Below are 11,643 nucleotides of genomic sequence, written 5' to 3' on the forward strand. Positions count from 1 at the left end.
CCTTTGGTACGCTTAATTACCATAGTAACGGCCTTGGTGCGAAGGAAGTGAGCTAGTTGGTAGTATGCAAAATCGTCTCTCAACACCCCAGAGTTTCGTGACTGCAGCTCTCCAAATTCAAGGAGAGTGTCTCCATCAAACAGCTGGTCCCATGTTCGTAGCCCTTCCCTGTACCACCTCATGACCGAGCCCTCCGTCGTCCCAGGCAGGAATAACAGGTTGTGTGCTATAGGGGCCAAACGTGTCAAAGTACACCTGCCCCCCGGAAACAACTTATCCCAATAGTGAAGGGTAACCTCCACCGAGGGACAGACGCTCTCAGCAAGCTTGCGAAATGGCTTTGGTAGCCACATAAGCGCACCCAGCGGTGTCGTACCTGCAGAATGTTGTTCCAAGTGCACCCATTGTCTGTCCGGGTATCCCTGATACCATTCCAAAGCTACCTTTCCTTGGGCCGCCCGATAGTACCAGAAGACATTTGGGACCGCCAGGCCTCCCCGACGTCTCCCTTGATACAACAGGGCACGAGACAGCCTAGGATGTTTTCCTGCCCAGACGAAACGCACAATTCTATCTTGCAAAGAGGCAAGAAATCGTCTGGGCATCATTACAGGCAGCACCTGGAATAAGTATAAGATTCGAGGTAAGACGTTCATCTTAAGAATTGCTATACGACCGAACCAGGAGACCTCTAGATCACCCCAGCGTTCCATGTCTGCCGCAAGGGCTCGAACCAGGCCTTTATAGTTAGCGGAGAATAAGTCAGACAAGTTGGAAGTGAGGTTCACCCCCAGGTATCGAATGTGTCTACCCGCCCACCGAAAAGCATGAGCAGCTTTAAGTTCTGCAACTGTATCTTCCGGTAGAGAGATATTCAGGGCCTCAGACTTTGTCATGTTGACTTTAAAGCCCGATACTACAGAGTACTCCTCAATAAGTTGAGTAAGCCTAGGGAGTGCGTCGTGGGGGCGGGTAATATACAGCAAAACATCGTCCGCAAAGAGTGCCATTTTATGCATTCTCGCTGCCACAGTAGGCCCTGCAATCAGCGGATCTTTCCGAACCTTAGAGGCAAATGGCTCCATGACAATAGCAAACAAAAGAGGGGAAAGAGGACAACCCTGTCTTGTGCCCCTATGCAAGGAAAATGAATCTGAGTGACTGCCGTTAATCTTAATGCAAGCTCTGGGAAAGGAATAAAATGCTTGTATCCAGCCCCTGAAACGTGTGCCAAACCCCAAAGTCTCCAAGGTCCTATACATAAAGGGCCAGTGGACCCTGTCGAAGGCCTTTTCTGCATCTAGGCTTAAGAGGCACAATGGTCTCTGGTTTCGCTTGGCCAAGTATATAAGATCTAAAGTGCGTCTGATATTGTCCATCGCCTTTCGATAGGAAACAAAGCCCACTTGGTCAGGGTGCACTAAGGTTGGCATGAGCGGTGCCAGCCTATTAGCAAGGACTTTAGCCAGAATTTTAATGTCAGCATTTAGTACAGATATAGGCCTATAAGAGCCACATTCAGTGGGATCTTTGCCGGGCTTTGGGATCACCGCTATCCAGGCCTCCAGCATTGTTCGTGGCAGGTTTCCTCCCACCCCTACCTGATTAAACATATCTGCAAGCAAGGGGGCCAATTCAATGGCGAATGTCCGGTAGAACTCGTTGGGGAAGCCGTCAAGCCCCGGAGACTTGTTTGAGGGCATACCTCCAATCGCCTCCTGGACCTCTTTAGGTGTAACAGGCCTCTCTAACAGTTCCTGGTGTTGTTTAGCTAAAGGGATGAGATCATTGTCTTGCAAATAGTTATCTATTTTTTCCCTAGGAGGTTCAATCTCCTGCTCGTAGAGCTTCTGATAATACTCTCTGAAGCGCTGGCGAATGAGTGCCGAATGACGCAACAAACCACCCCCTCTATCTTTCACCTGCTTAATCATTCTATCCACTTTCTGTCTTCGCAATCGCATTGCCAATAGGCGCCCAGCTTTGTTAGTTAATTCATATGATTGTACACCCTGTCTCGCCCTTATTAGCTCAAGTTGTTCCGAGTACATCGAATCCAACGCCATTCTCTCCCTACACAGGGCATCCCAGATTTGTGGCGAGGGACCAGCCTTGTGCTGTTGCTCCAGTGCCTGTATACGTCCTATGCATGCGTTTAAGCGAGATCTACGGGCCCTTGCACGCGTACTAGCCAATTGCAAAAAGTGTCCTCTGGACACCGCCTTTAAAGCGTCCCACACCACATGCAACGGTGGGCCAGAAGCTAAGTTGTGGTCGAGGTAATCTTTAAACACCTGTTTGTAGCCCTCCACCACCTGCTCATCCTGCAACAGGCTCGCGTTCAGAGACCAGCGTCTGTCTTTCACTTCAGTCTGAATGTTTGGGAGAGTGACCCATATTGGGGCGTGATCAGATATCGTCATACTACCAATTCCAGCGTCCGGGCCTAATTCCACTAATGTGGTGTCTAGGAAGATGTAGTCAATACGGGAGTATGTTTCATGTACCGGAGAGTAGTAAGTGTAATCCCTTTCTGTATGGTGTGTCAGTCTCCAAAGATCTAAGAGTCCCAGGGAATAAGCCAACGAGGCCAGCGATCGCGCTTCTTTGTGCCCCTCCGTCCTAACTGCCCCAGAGCGGTCGTGTCCTGGATTCATAACGGCATTGAAGTCGCCCCCAAGTATAAGCGCCCCCGTAGTAAAGGTCCCCAATAAGGTTCGAATTTTGTTAAAAAATTCCCCTTGTCCAGAATTTGGGGCATATATTGATGCTACCGTGAGGACTACTTGGTCTAGCGTAAGTTGTAAAAATAAAAAACGCCCCCCAGGGTCTCTTTTAGTCTGCGTCACCTGGGCCCCCAGTGAAGAGTGCATCAATATCGCCACTCCTCCCCTCCTTGAATCCGCCCCGGATGCGCAGTAGACCCCTGAGTAACCAGGGCAGGAGAGAAATTTCTCGTGTTTGCGACGCAGGTGTGTTTCTTGCAATAGAACTATGTGTGGTTTTAAACGGTGGAGTTCCCCATAGAGCTTCTGTCTTTTTTGAGGCATGTTAAGTCCCTTGACGTTATAGGAGACTATCTTCAGCTCAGGACACATGTCCTAGTGTGTAAAGAAAAGCTAAGGTCTGCAGAGAATAAAAGCAATGTACATCCCCTTTGTGAGCAGCACAGGTCAGTATAGCAATAATTGTTACCTATGTCTTCCCTCCCCCCACAACCCTCCCTCGTCTCGTTCCCCCAGTCCCTCCCCAACATCTCCCCACTGTTACACCAGCCAGGAGTGTAAAACCCCTAGATGGGTTTCGAGTAAGTGGGTCACAACACTCCCAACACCCCAGCCAGACATCCCCTCCCCCCGCCCAGTTGCATTCCAGCATTCAACCGTTATGGTATACAACCCTGTCCATCCCCCTTCAACATAGTGTTAGTTCCTATAAGGTGTATCTATACACTTCCAGCCTCGGCCAACCACATCATGTCATTTGTGCAATTCAATCAAACTTATAGTCCCATAACCCTCACCTCACAGCAATAATTAGCTGGTCATCCACCAGACTTGGTCGCCTGTTTGAACAGCTCCTGGCAGACCAACGGGAACCAGGCAGAATGACATATATCTATGTCCATTTACTCAGTCCAAATGTCTTTTTTCTGAACTGGAATCTGTCCAATCATCTCTTATTGTTGCCACGTCGCCCCGATGTTCTTTGCCAGCCCTGAAGCTTAGCCATGGTGGATGATGCCAGCTCACCTGGTGGGATAGCCGAGTTCACCAGCTCTGCCGCGTGCAAGGCCTCCCAGGCTTCTTGTAAGGATCGCACACGATATTTGCTACCCTTCAGGGTAAAGTTCAAAGAAAACGGGAAGCCCCACCTGTATTGCACTTGATGTTTTGTTAAAATATCTAGGGCTGGTTTCATTTGTCGTCGTTGCTGCAAGGTATATTGCGACAAATCTTGATACACCAATACCTTTGCGCCTCCAAACTCCAGATTCTGCGCCTTCCGCGCCTTTGTCATGATCAATTCCTTGGTTTCATATTTGTGGAAGCGGACAATAATATCTCGCTGTTGCTGTTCTTTGCGAGCTCCAAGCGCTCTATGCGCTCTGTCCAGTTCCACGGTATTCTCTCCAGCTTCTGGGCCAAGTAAAGAGGCACATATCGTCTGCACAATCTGTGTAACGTTCTCTATTTCTCCTCCTTCTGGCACCCCCCGAAACCTAAGGTTGTTTCGCCTCCCTCGATTTTCCAAATCATCTATCTTATATTCTAGTTCCAGTCGGTGTTTGTCCAGTTCAAGCAGCTTCTCGTTATGTTTAAGCAGTGTCTCTGCCTATTCTTCTAGTTTAAGTTCTACATCTTCCACCCGCCCCCCCAACTCACGGAGATCTGTGCTCAAAGAATCCATGCGTTCCAGAATTTCATCCTTCGACTGCTTTATCTCTGCCTGAATATTCACTAAGAACTTCCGCAGTTCAGTTGGGATACCTTTTTTGGAGGGCGGGTGTCGCTGCTCAGCCTGAGACTGGGCCGATTCGGAGTCGGAATGCGAGGCTCGCTCTGGTGTCTCGTGGCGTTTGGCGCTTTTTCCCGCCATGATTTTCTCAGACCGCTCACTCTCTTTTTTGCGTGTAGCGGGAGTTTTGCTCATCGCCAATTCTGTTGAAGGGAGAATTTAATAAGCTGATATCGCTATTTTCTCACGCTTGCTGCCGTTTTTTATTGCTGTTTAAAGCTGAAATATAGCGCGAGGAGACGGAGCTTCCAAGCTAGGCTGCCATCTCTCCCGGTGACGTCACTTCCTCCCGACTCCTCAGTTTTTAATATGTATTTTTTTTGCATGTTGACTGAAAGAGTGCAGCATGCAAGGCTGCATGTTAATATTTGGGTTTAAAATCTATGTCATTGTGACTTTTTATTTTATTTATTAAAGAAACTATAAATATTCATTAATCCTAAAGTTTAAACAAAAAAACACACATAAAAAAACAAGGTTATATTTATTGGTTTTTTTTTATCAAGTATAAAGTCATCATAGCATTAGCAAGTATAAAAATCTGGAACAACCACATCCTTTGGAAATTCTAGAACAAAATCAAAGTTAACCTACATAAACCAAAAACATTTGGAAAACCTAAAACAACTTATATATTATTTAAACTTGGCATATATAGCTGTAGAATAGCTGTTAAACATAATCCAAAATTAACTAATATATTGTTCTTAGAAACAGAATTGCTTCTGCCAGATCCTCCTTCATAGAAGCCCTTAAATCTGATTTGATTATTTTCAGTGCTGAAAACAGTCTTTCAACACTGACTTGGGTGGGTGGCATTGCAGTTACGGTTCTAGCTGCATCACTGACAATCTCTGGATAAACAATGATGGCTTCTTCTATAGTCAGTTTTGATGAGCAGTCAAACTTTTCCACTTCTTTTAATCCTTTAAAAAACTCTTGCATGAATTTCTTTATATGGACATTTACAGGTTGCTTTTCCATGCTTAACCGACATCGCTTTGCTTTTGAAGCTTCCATTTTGTCCAAATAGGCTTGAAAATTCTCTTCTTCATTTGAAGAGGATGAACCTGAGTTACCATTACCACCAGTTTTTATAGCTTTAGCTTCATCCAGTGGTTTATGAGTTTCAGGTAGCAACCCTTTCATGCGAACTGCTATGTCATAAAGTGCCTGTTTTCCTGTAGCAATTTGGTCACTGCTCAACAAAATTCGGCTCATTGGATCAACATAAATAGCAGCTAAGAGAATTTGATTATCCAGCAAGAGCTCCTCTCTTTTCCTCATTGAAGATACAATGCCATCAGCAATTAACCCCCCACTTTTGTTAAGGTTATATATCAAGCCCTTCCATTCCAAGAAGAATTTACCAGGTGTTAAATCTTCATATTGCAGCTTCTTGGTAACAGCAAAGGGTAAGAAAGTAGCCTTTCTAATTCTGTAACTTGAGCCCACTGGTTTTCTTTTAATGAAACATTTACATTGTCCAGTTCTTCAAGAAAGTCTTTTAGTTCAAGCAAATGCTTTATCATCAAGTAAGTGCTTCCCCAGCGCGTTGCTTGATCCAAAATGGCTCCTTTTCCAGCACGTCTCTTCAGAATAGCTTCTGTTTTAGGGATCCTGGCTGCAACAGCTACTTTCCTCAACTTGCTAATTAGTGTAGCCGCATGACGATCCTTCAATCCATCTCTTATTGCTAGTTGCAGAGTATGAACAGCACAACGCATATGTTGAATGGTAATAAGCTTAGATGCTTCTTCAGCAATATCATCCAAACTTTCACAGCTTTCTTGAATTGCAGAACTGTCATCTTCTGATATTTGTATGCTGCTTTCTTCATCAACTTCCTTCATTTTTTCAATTGTGCTTAACATATTTGAAGCATTATCAGTTACAATACATAGAATGTGTTGCTTTTTAATTTCAAAATCTTCTAAAACACCTTCCACTAACTTCTGCAGATACTCACTGGTATGATGTGCCTGAGTGTCCTTTACTCCTAATGTCTGGGTTATTGTTTTTTTGTTTTCATCAGCAAATCTAACATTAATTGCAAAATAATTGACTCTGTGACGTGTGCATGCATCCATTTTAATAAAGACAAAACGTCCCTTCAGACTTTTTCTTAGTTCTTCCTTCTTACATTTGGCCTCTTCAAGTATAAGTTTCCTTATACTTTCTCGTTCCAGAGAAACTCCAAGCTTTTTAGCCATTTCTCCATTTAAGCCTAAAAAGGCTGGTTGTTAAAAAAAAAGATAGTGGTATACTATTCTTTACTGCCATTTCAATGATGTGGTTTTTGAATTTTTCTGGTGTCATTGTTATAGTAACTTTGTCAGCTGTAAAAAATCTTGATAGTTGTGTCTGGTCTCCAGTAGATTTCTGATCTTTTATTGACCCTGAAGTAGATGGAATGTTTTCATTGCTATCTTTCTCATTCACAGCTTCTAACACTTTAGGATGGAAACGCTGCAAGTGTCTTTTTAAATTTGATGCTCTTGTAGGTGCATTTTTTTCATAACCACTGAAACTGCTAATTTTTGCATCACATGCTTTTTCACCATCATCATCTTCTATAATACATTGACATACATAATGTTTCCCATCTGTTGATATTGTAAAGTGTTCATAAACAGCAGACTTTGTCATGTTTCCTGACATTCTTTTTGCCATTGTGAATGGTGTGCCACTTCCACTAAAATATAAAGCTCTTCTTGCAGAGAGAGAGGAAGTTGGGTGGAGTCTCTCTGTTGCCTTATCTGTGTGTGCTGAATGATCTTCTCTTGGAGCTTAAGTTCACTGTGGGGTCAGAGAGGAGGTGCTCTACAGCAGGTCAAGAAATGCAAAGGGAGACTGAGCAGAGGGAAGCTCTCCAGCAAAATAGTTCAGCTGGACTTCACACTAGTGAAACAACTAGGTACTAAGCTTTATTCACAGCAGAGAAGTACTTTATTCAAATGTATGAGGAGTCGGAGTCGGTACATTTTTGCCGACTCCAACTCCAACTCAATATACCCAAAATTGCTGCTGACTCTGACTCCACGACTCCGACTCCAGAGCCCTGGTTATGACCCCCTCCCTCTCTCTCTCTCTGGTCTCAGGATCACCCTCCCCTCCCTTTGAGGTCTCTGGACCCCCTCCACCCCCCCTCTCTGGTCTCAGGACCCCCTCCCCCCCATTCCCCCCCCTGGGGGGGGGGGTACTGTTGAACTGAGAGGAGACTGAAATCTTACCTGATTTGCGGTCGATTCTTTGATGTAGCCCACGCGGTGCTGTGTTTGGCGAGACGCAGGCATATCTGAAAGGGGAAGGGGAAAGGGAACTGTGTGAAGCTAAATTGGTGCGAGGGTGTAATTGGCTCCGCGCGCGTGCGTTGTTGTGTTGTCTCGGGTGGGCGTGGCGAGAGAATGAGCGCTGGACCCGTGGAGAGTGGCGCTGGCGGCGGGAAGAGTCTACCTCAGTGCCGTGTCGATCAGCTGATCAGCGCCGTGGAGAGCGAGTTGCAGGTGGGCAGACCCCACGGAGAGGCAGCTGAGCGTTACTGTGCAGGATGCTGAGCTCTGGCTGTGCTTCAAGGAACTGACCAATCCTATTTAACAGAATGCACCTCCAACATTCTGAAGCCGAGAAACCTCGTGTGGTTGGTCACTTCTGCTTGTGACACACCCGGAAGTACGTGACGTCAATTCAGGAGATGGATACAGAGAGCAAGAATGCAGGTGCGTTTTATTATATAGGATTACTTACGCAGTATATGGTGGGGAACACATACAGATGGTCTAAAAACAACAAATGTATAAACAAAAAATGTATACAGTAAACAAAAACTTATATAGATGTGATATATTGTCAGGTGAACCAATCACCACACTATGATGTATTTTATTGTGAAAAAATGATTATTATTAATTACACTGTAGTGCAAATACTCTGTAATACAATATAGTGGGAACAATTACACAAGAGCCTTGGAGTTGAACCGTGAACAACACAAATGGATGAAATCTAAAGCAGTGATTACTGCCAGGGGCATAGCCAGACTTCGGAGGGAGGGGGGTCCAGAGCCTGAGGTGAGGGGGCACATTTTAGCCGACCCCCCCTGCCATTTTTTACCCCCCCCCCCCCACGTAGGTACGCCCCTGCTGTGCTAACGTGTGGGATCAGCACTGTCTGCATTTATAATGTTAAAAATGTAATACATTACTAATAACCTCTGTGCAGCATCAGCACTGAACAGTCTCTGTATTTAACGTGCGCAGACAAGAGCGCCACAGTGAAAGAACATGTGTCCTACGACACGAGCGAGATGCTCACCTCGGGGAGACGTTTTCCCGCAGCCCCCATCGCCCACAATCACGACCTTGACTTCTCGGCCACCGGCTCTGGGGCTTTCCGCCACCGTCCCGTTGCTTTCCGTCATGGCTCGGCTGCAGTGAGCCTCTGCTTCGCTCTCCCTGGCCTCATCACTCACAACCTCCGCTGGGTCCTGAGCTTGCTGGCGATGGTCCGGAAGCTCCGGGGGGCGGAGCGTCGGTCGGCTGCAACAGAACCGCACGGGAAGAACCTGCAGCAAGTCCGTTGGAGAGCGGGGGCTGTAGCCACCATGCCCACATTAGCTCCGATCCCCCCTTAAACACTAAAGATCTGCTCCACTTTCAACCCAACCTTCTCCTCTCTTTATACATTAAGCCTTGCACATCAGCCAGCAACGCGGCCGCTGGCTGATCTGCAAGGCTTCGTTCTGATTCTGTGAGTCAGACTCACAGAATCAGAACGAAGCCTTGCAGATGAGCCAGCAACGCGGCTGCGCCAGAAGAAGAGGACCTCGGCTGGGGGTTGGGGTCCCCACCAGCAAAGGTAGCTGACGGCTGCGGCGGGAGAGGGTTGGTGGTGGGAGGGGGGTTGAGAGGGTCGTCGGCAGGGGGGTCCAGGGCCAAATCTACCGGGGTCCAGGCCCCCGTGGCCCCATGTAGCTACGCCCCTGTGCACGGCCGTGGTATAATGACTTTGAACTTAAAAACGCCAGTGTACAGAAGGAATCTGGCAAAAAAAATGCTAATCGTAAACTTATAATAATGAATATCCTAGTGAAACAGAATTGTGGGATATTGCTTATGCAGTATATGATGGAAAACTCATACAGATGGTCTATCCACAAAAATTGTATGAACAGAAAATGTATACAGTAAACAAAAACTTATGTATTTCGAAGTGATTATCAGATGAATCAATTACAACGTTATGATATAGTTTGTTCTGAAACAAATGATTATTATTAATTATACTGTAATGCAAATACTCTGTAATACAAAACAGCAGACCATGCTATGATGTATAGAACAAATTAAACACATTTTGAAATGGACCATGAAATGAAAGCATAAATAAAATGAAATTTGATCTTAATGAGATTATGGTCGAACACCATGAGTATGAATACGCATGGACTTGTGTACAAAATGAATAAATATACAGGAACATTGTCCCCAAATGAAGAATTATATAAACCCTAATGCCAGCTCTGAGCTGGCGTACGGTTTGCCGCAGATAGCGTGCCGATGTTTGGCGCGTTGCTCGCTGATCACTGGGGAGGAATATGCTTAGCATGCTTTTGCATTCTCCTTGTGCTAAGAGCCCTGTTTAGCATGCATTTGCATGCCAGTGCCAGCTGCGTTCAGAGCTCGTGAGCGCGTTGCATCACCCGCTCTGGGGCTCTGATCATGGGACGGTAGCACATGCAGGCACTAGTATGCTAATAGCCTCTAGCACCTGCATTTGCTTCTGATCATCTGCCCATAAATGTAGCTCACTGAGAAAGATGTGAGCAAAATAAAAAAAAGGAATGATTGGAGAGAGAAAAGAAAACTAGTAATGCTCAGAATTCCTGAATAGAGTACGTACCCATGTGTGTACGTTGTTTCCATTGAGTACAGGGGTTACTCACACTTACAGTAAGGCTGCCAACTGGATCCAGATTCACAGGACAGGATTGATCCATGCCTGGGTTTACTCCAGTGCATTCTGGGACTTGTAGTCTTGCTTTTCTTAGGTAATGCAATGGGGAAATCAGAACTACATGTCCCTGTATGCAACGGGGTAAACCCAGGACTGGATCCAGTTGGCAGCCTTAACTTACAGAGATTTTGGAACACCCCTGGTTTTGAACTTGGATTCCAAAGCAGTGTGGGACTTGTAGTGTCTGATCCTGCCCATTAAAATCAGGGTTGCAATTTATGTTTTATTTACACTTGATGAATCGTTTTTTTAACAATTAAATCAAAGCAGTTTACAAATAGTTAAAAACATATGAAAAAGAAAGGAACACCAAAAATAACGGGAAAGGAATCAGTCACACCAAAGAACAATTAAAACATAGCTGCATAATGCACCAGGATGAGGTGGTCAGAAATCAAGTACTGTCCCACAATCTCCAGCCTGGAGCTGGATAATGTAGTATCTCTGCATTTAAAAGTAGCATAAAATCTTTCTATATGATACCACTGGAACTAACATGTGTATTACTTTCTAAACAAAGGGAAGTATTCATTGGAGAATGAGTGGGAAGGATCATTCCTTGAGAGAGCTAGAGAGAAGCCACACATTAAAATTCTAGACCCTTTCTCTGAAATCTGATTAAGATGTGACAATGGTTGGTTTACTGCAGTGGTCTCTAACCTTTTTTATGCAAAGGGCCACAATGTGAAGCAGTGGCCAGCATACCTATGATGTGGCTGGCAGGGATCTCCAAGCCCTCCCAGCCGAAAACTCCTAACAACTGTCCCTCCTGCATACCTTGTAAATAGTAGAGTTTCATCTACACTGAGCAGTGATTGATACATACAGTATGCTTGCACTGACCCCACAGCCTTTCCTCTGATGTATTCCCGCCTAAGTGGAATCAGGAAGTTGCATCAGAGGGATAGCTGTGGGGCCAACATGAGCAGCATGTATTAGTTGCTGCTTGCTGCTGGTGAAAATCTGCTATTTAAAAGGTATGTGTGTTTGGTGTCGGGGGGATATTTGAGAGACCGTATAGCATGCAGGCAACAGAGGAAGAGACCAAATCACTTGTGGGACAGGCGGACTTCTGCCCACCAATCTTGGGCCCAGGCCCACCCAAAATTG

This window comes from Microcaecilia unicolor, chromosome 1 (assembly GCF_901765095.1).
Source record: "Microcaecilia unicolor chromosome 1, aMicUni1.1, whole genome shotgun sequence".
Lineage (NCBI taxonomy): Eukaryota > Metazoa > Chordata > Amphibia > Gymnophiona > Siphonopidae > Microcaecilia > Microcaecilia unicolor.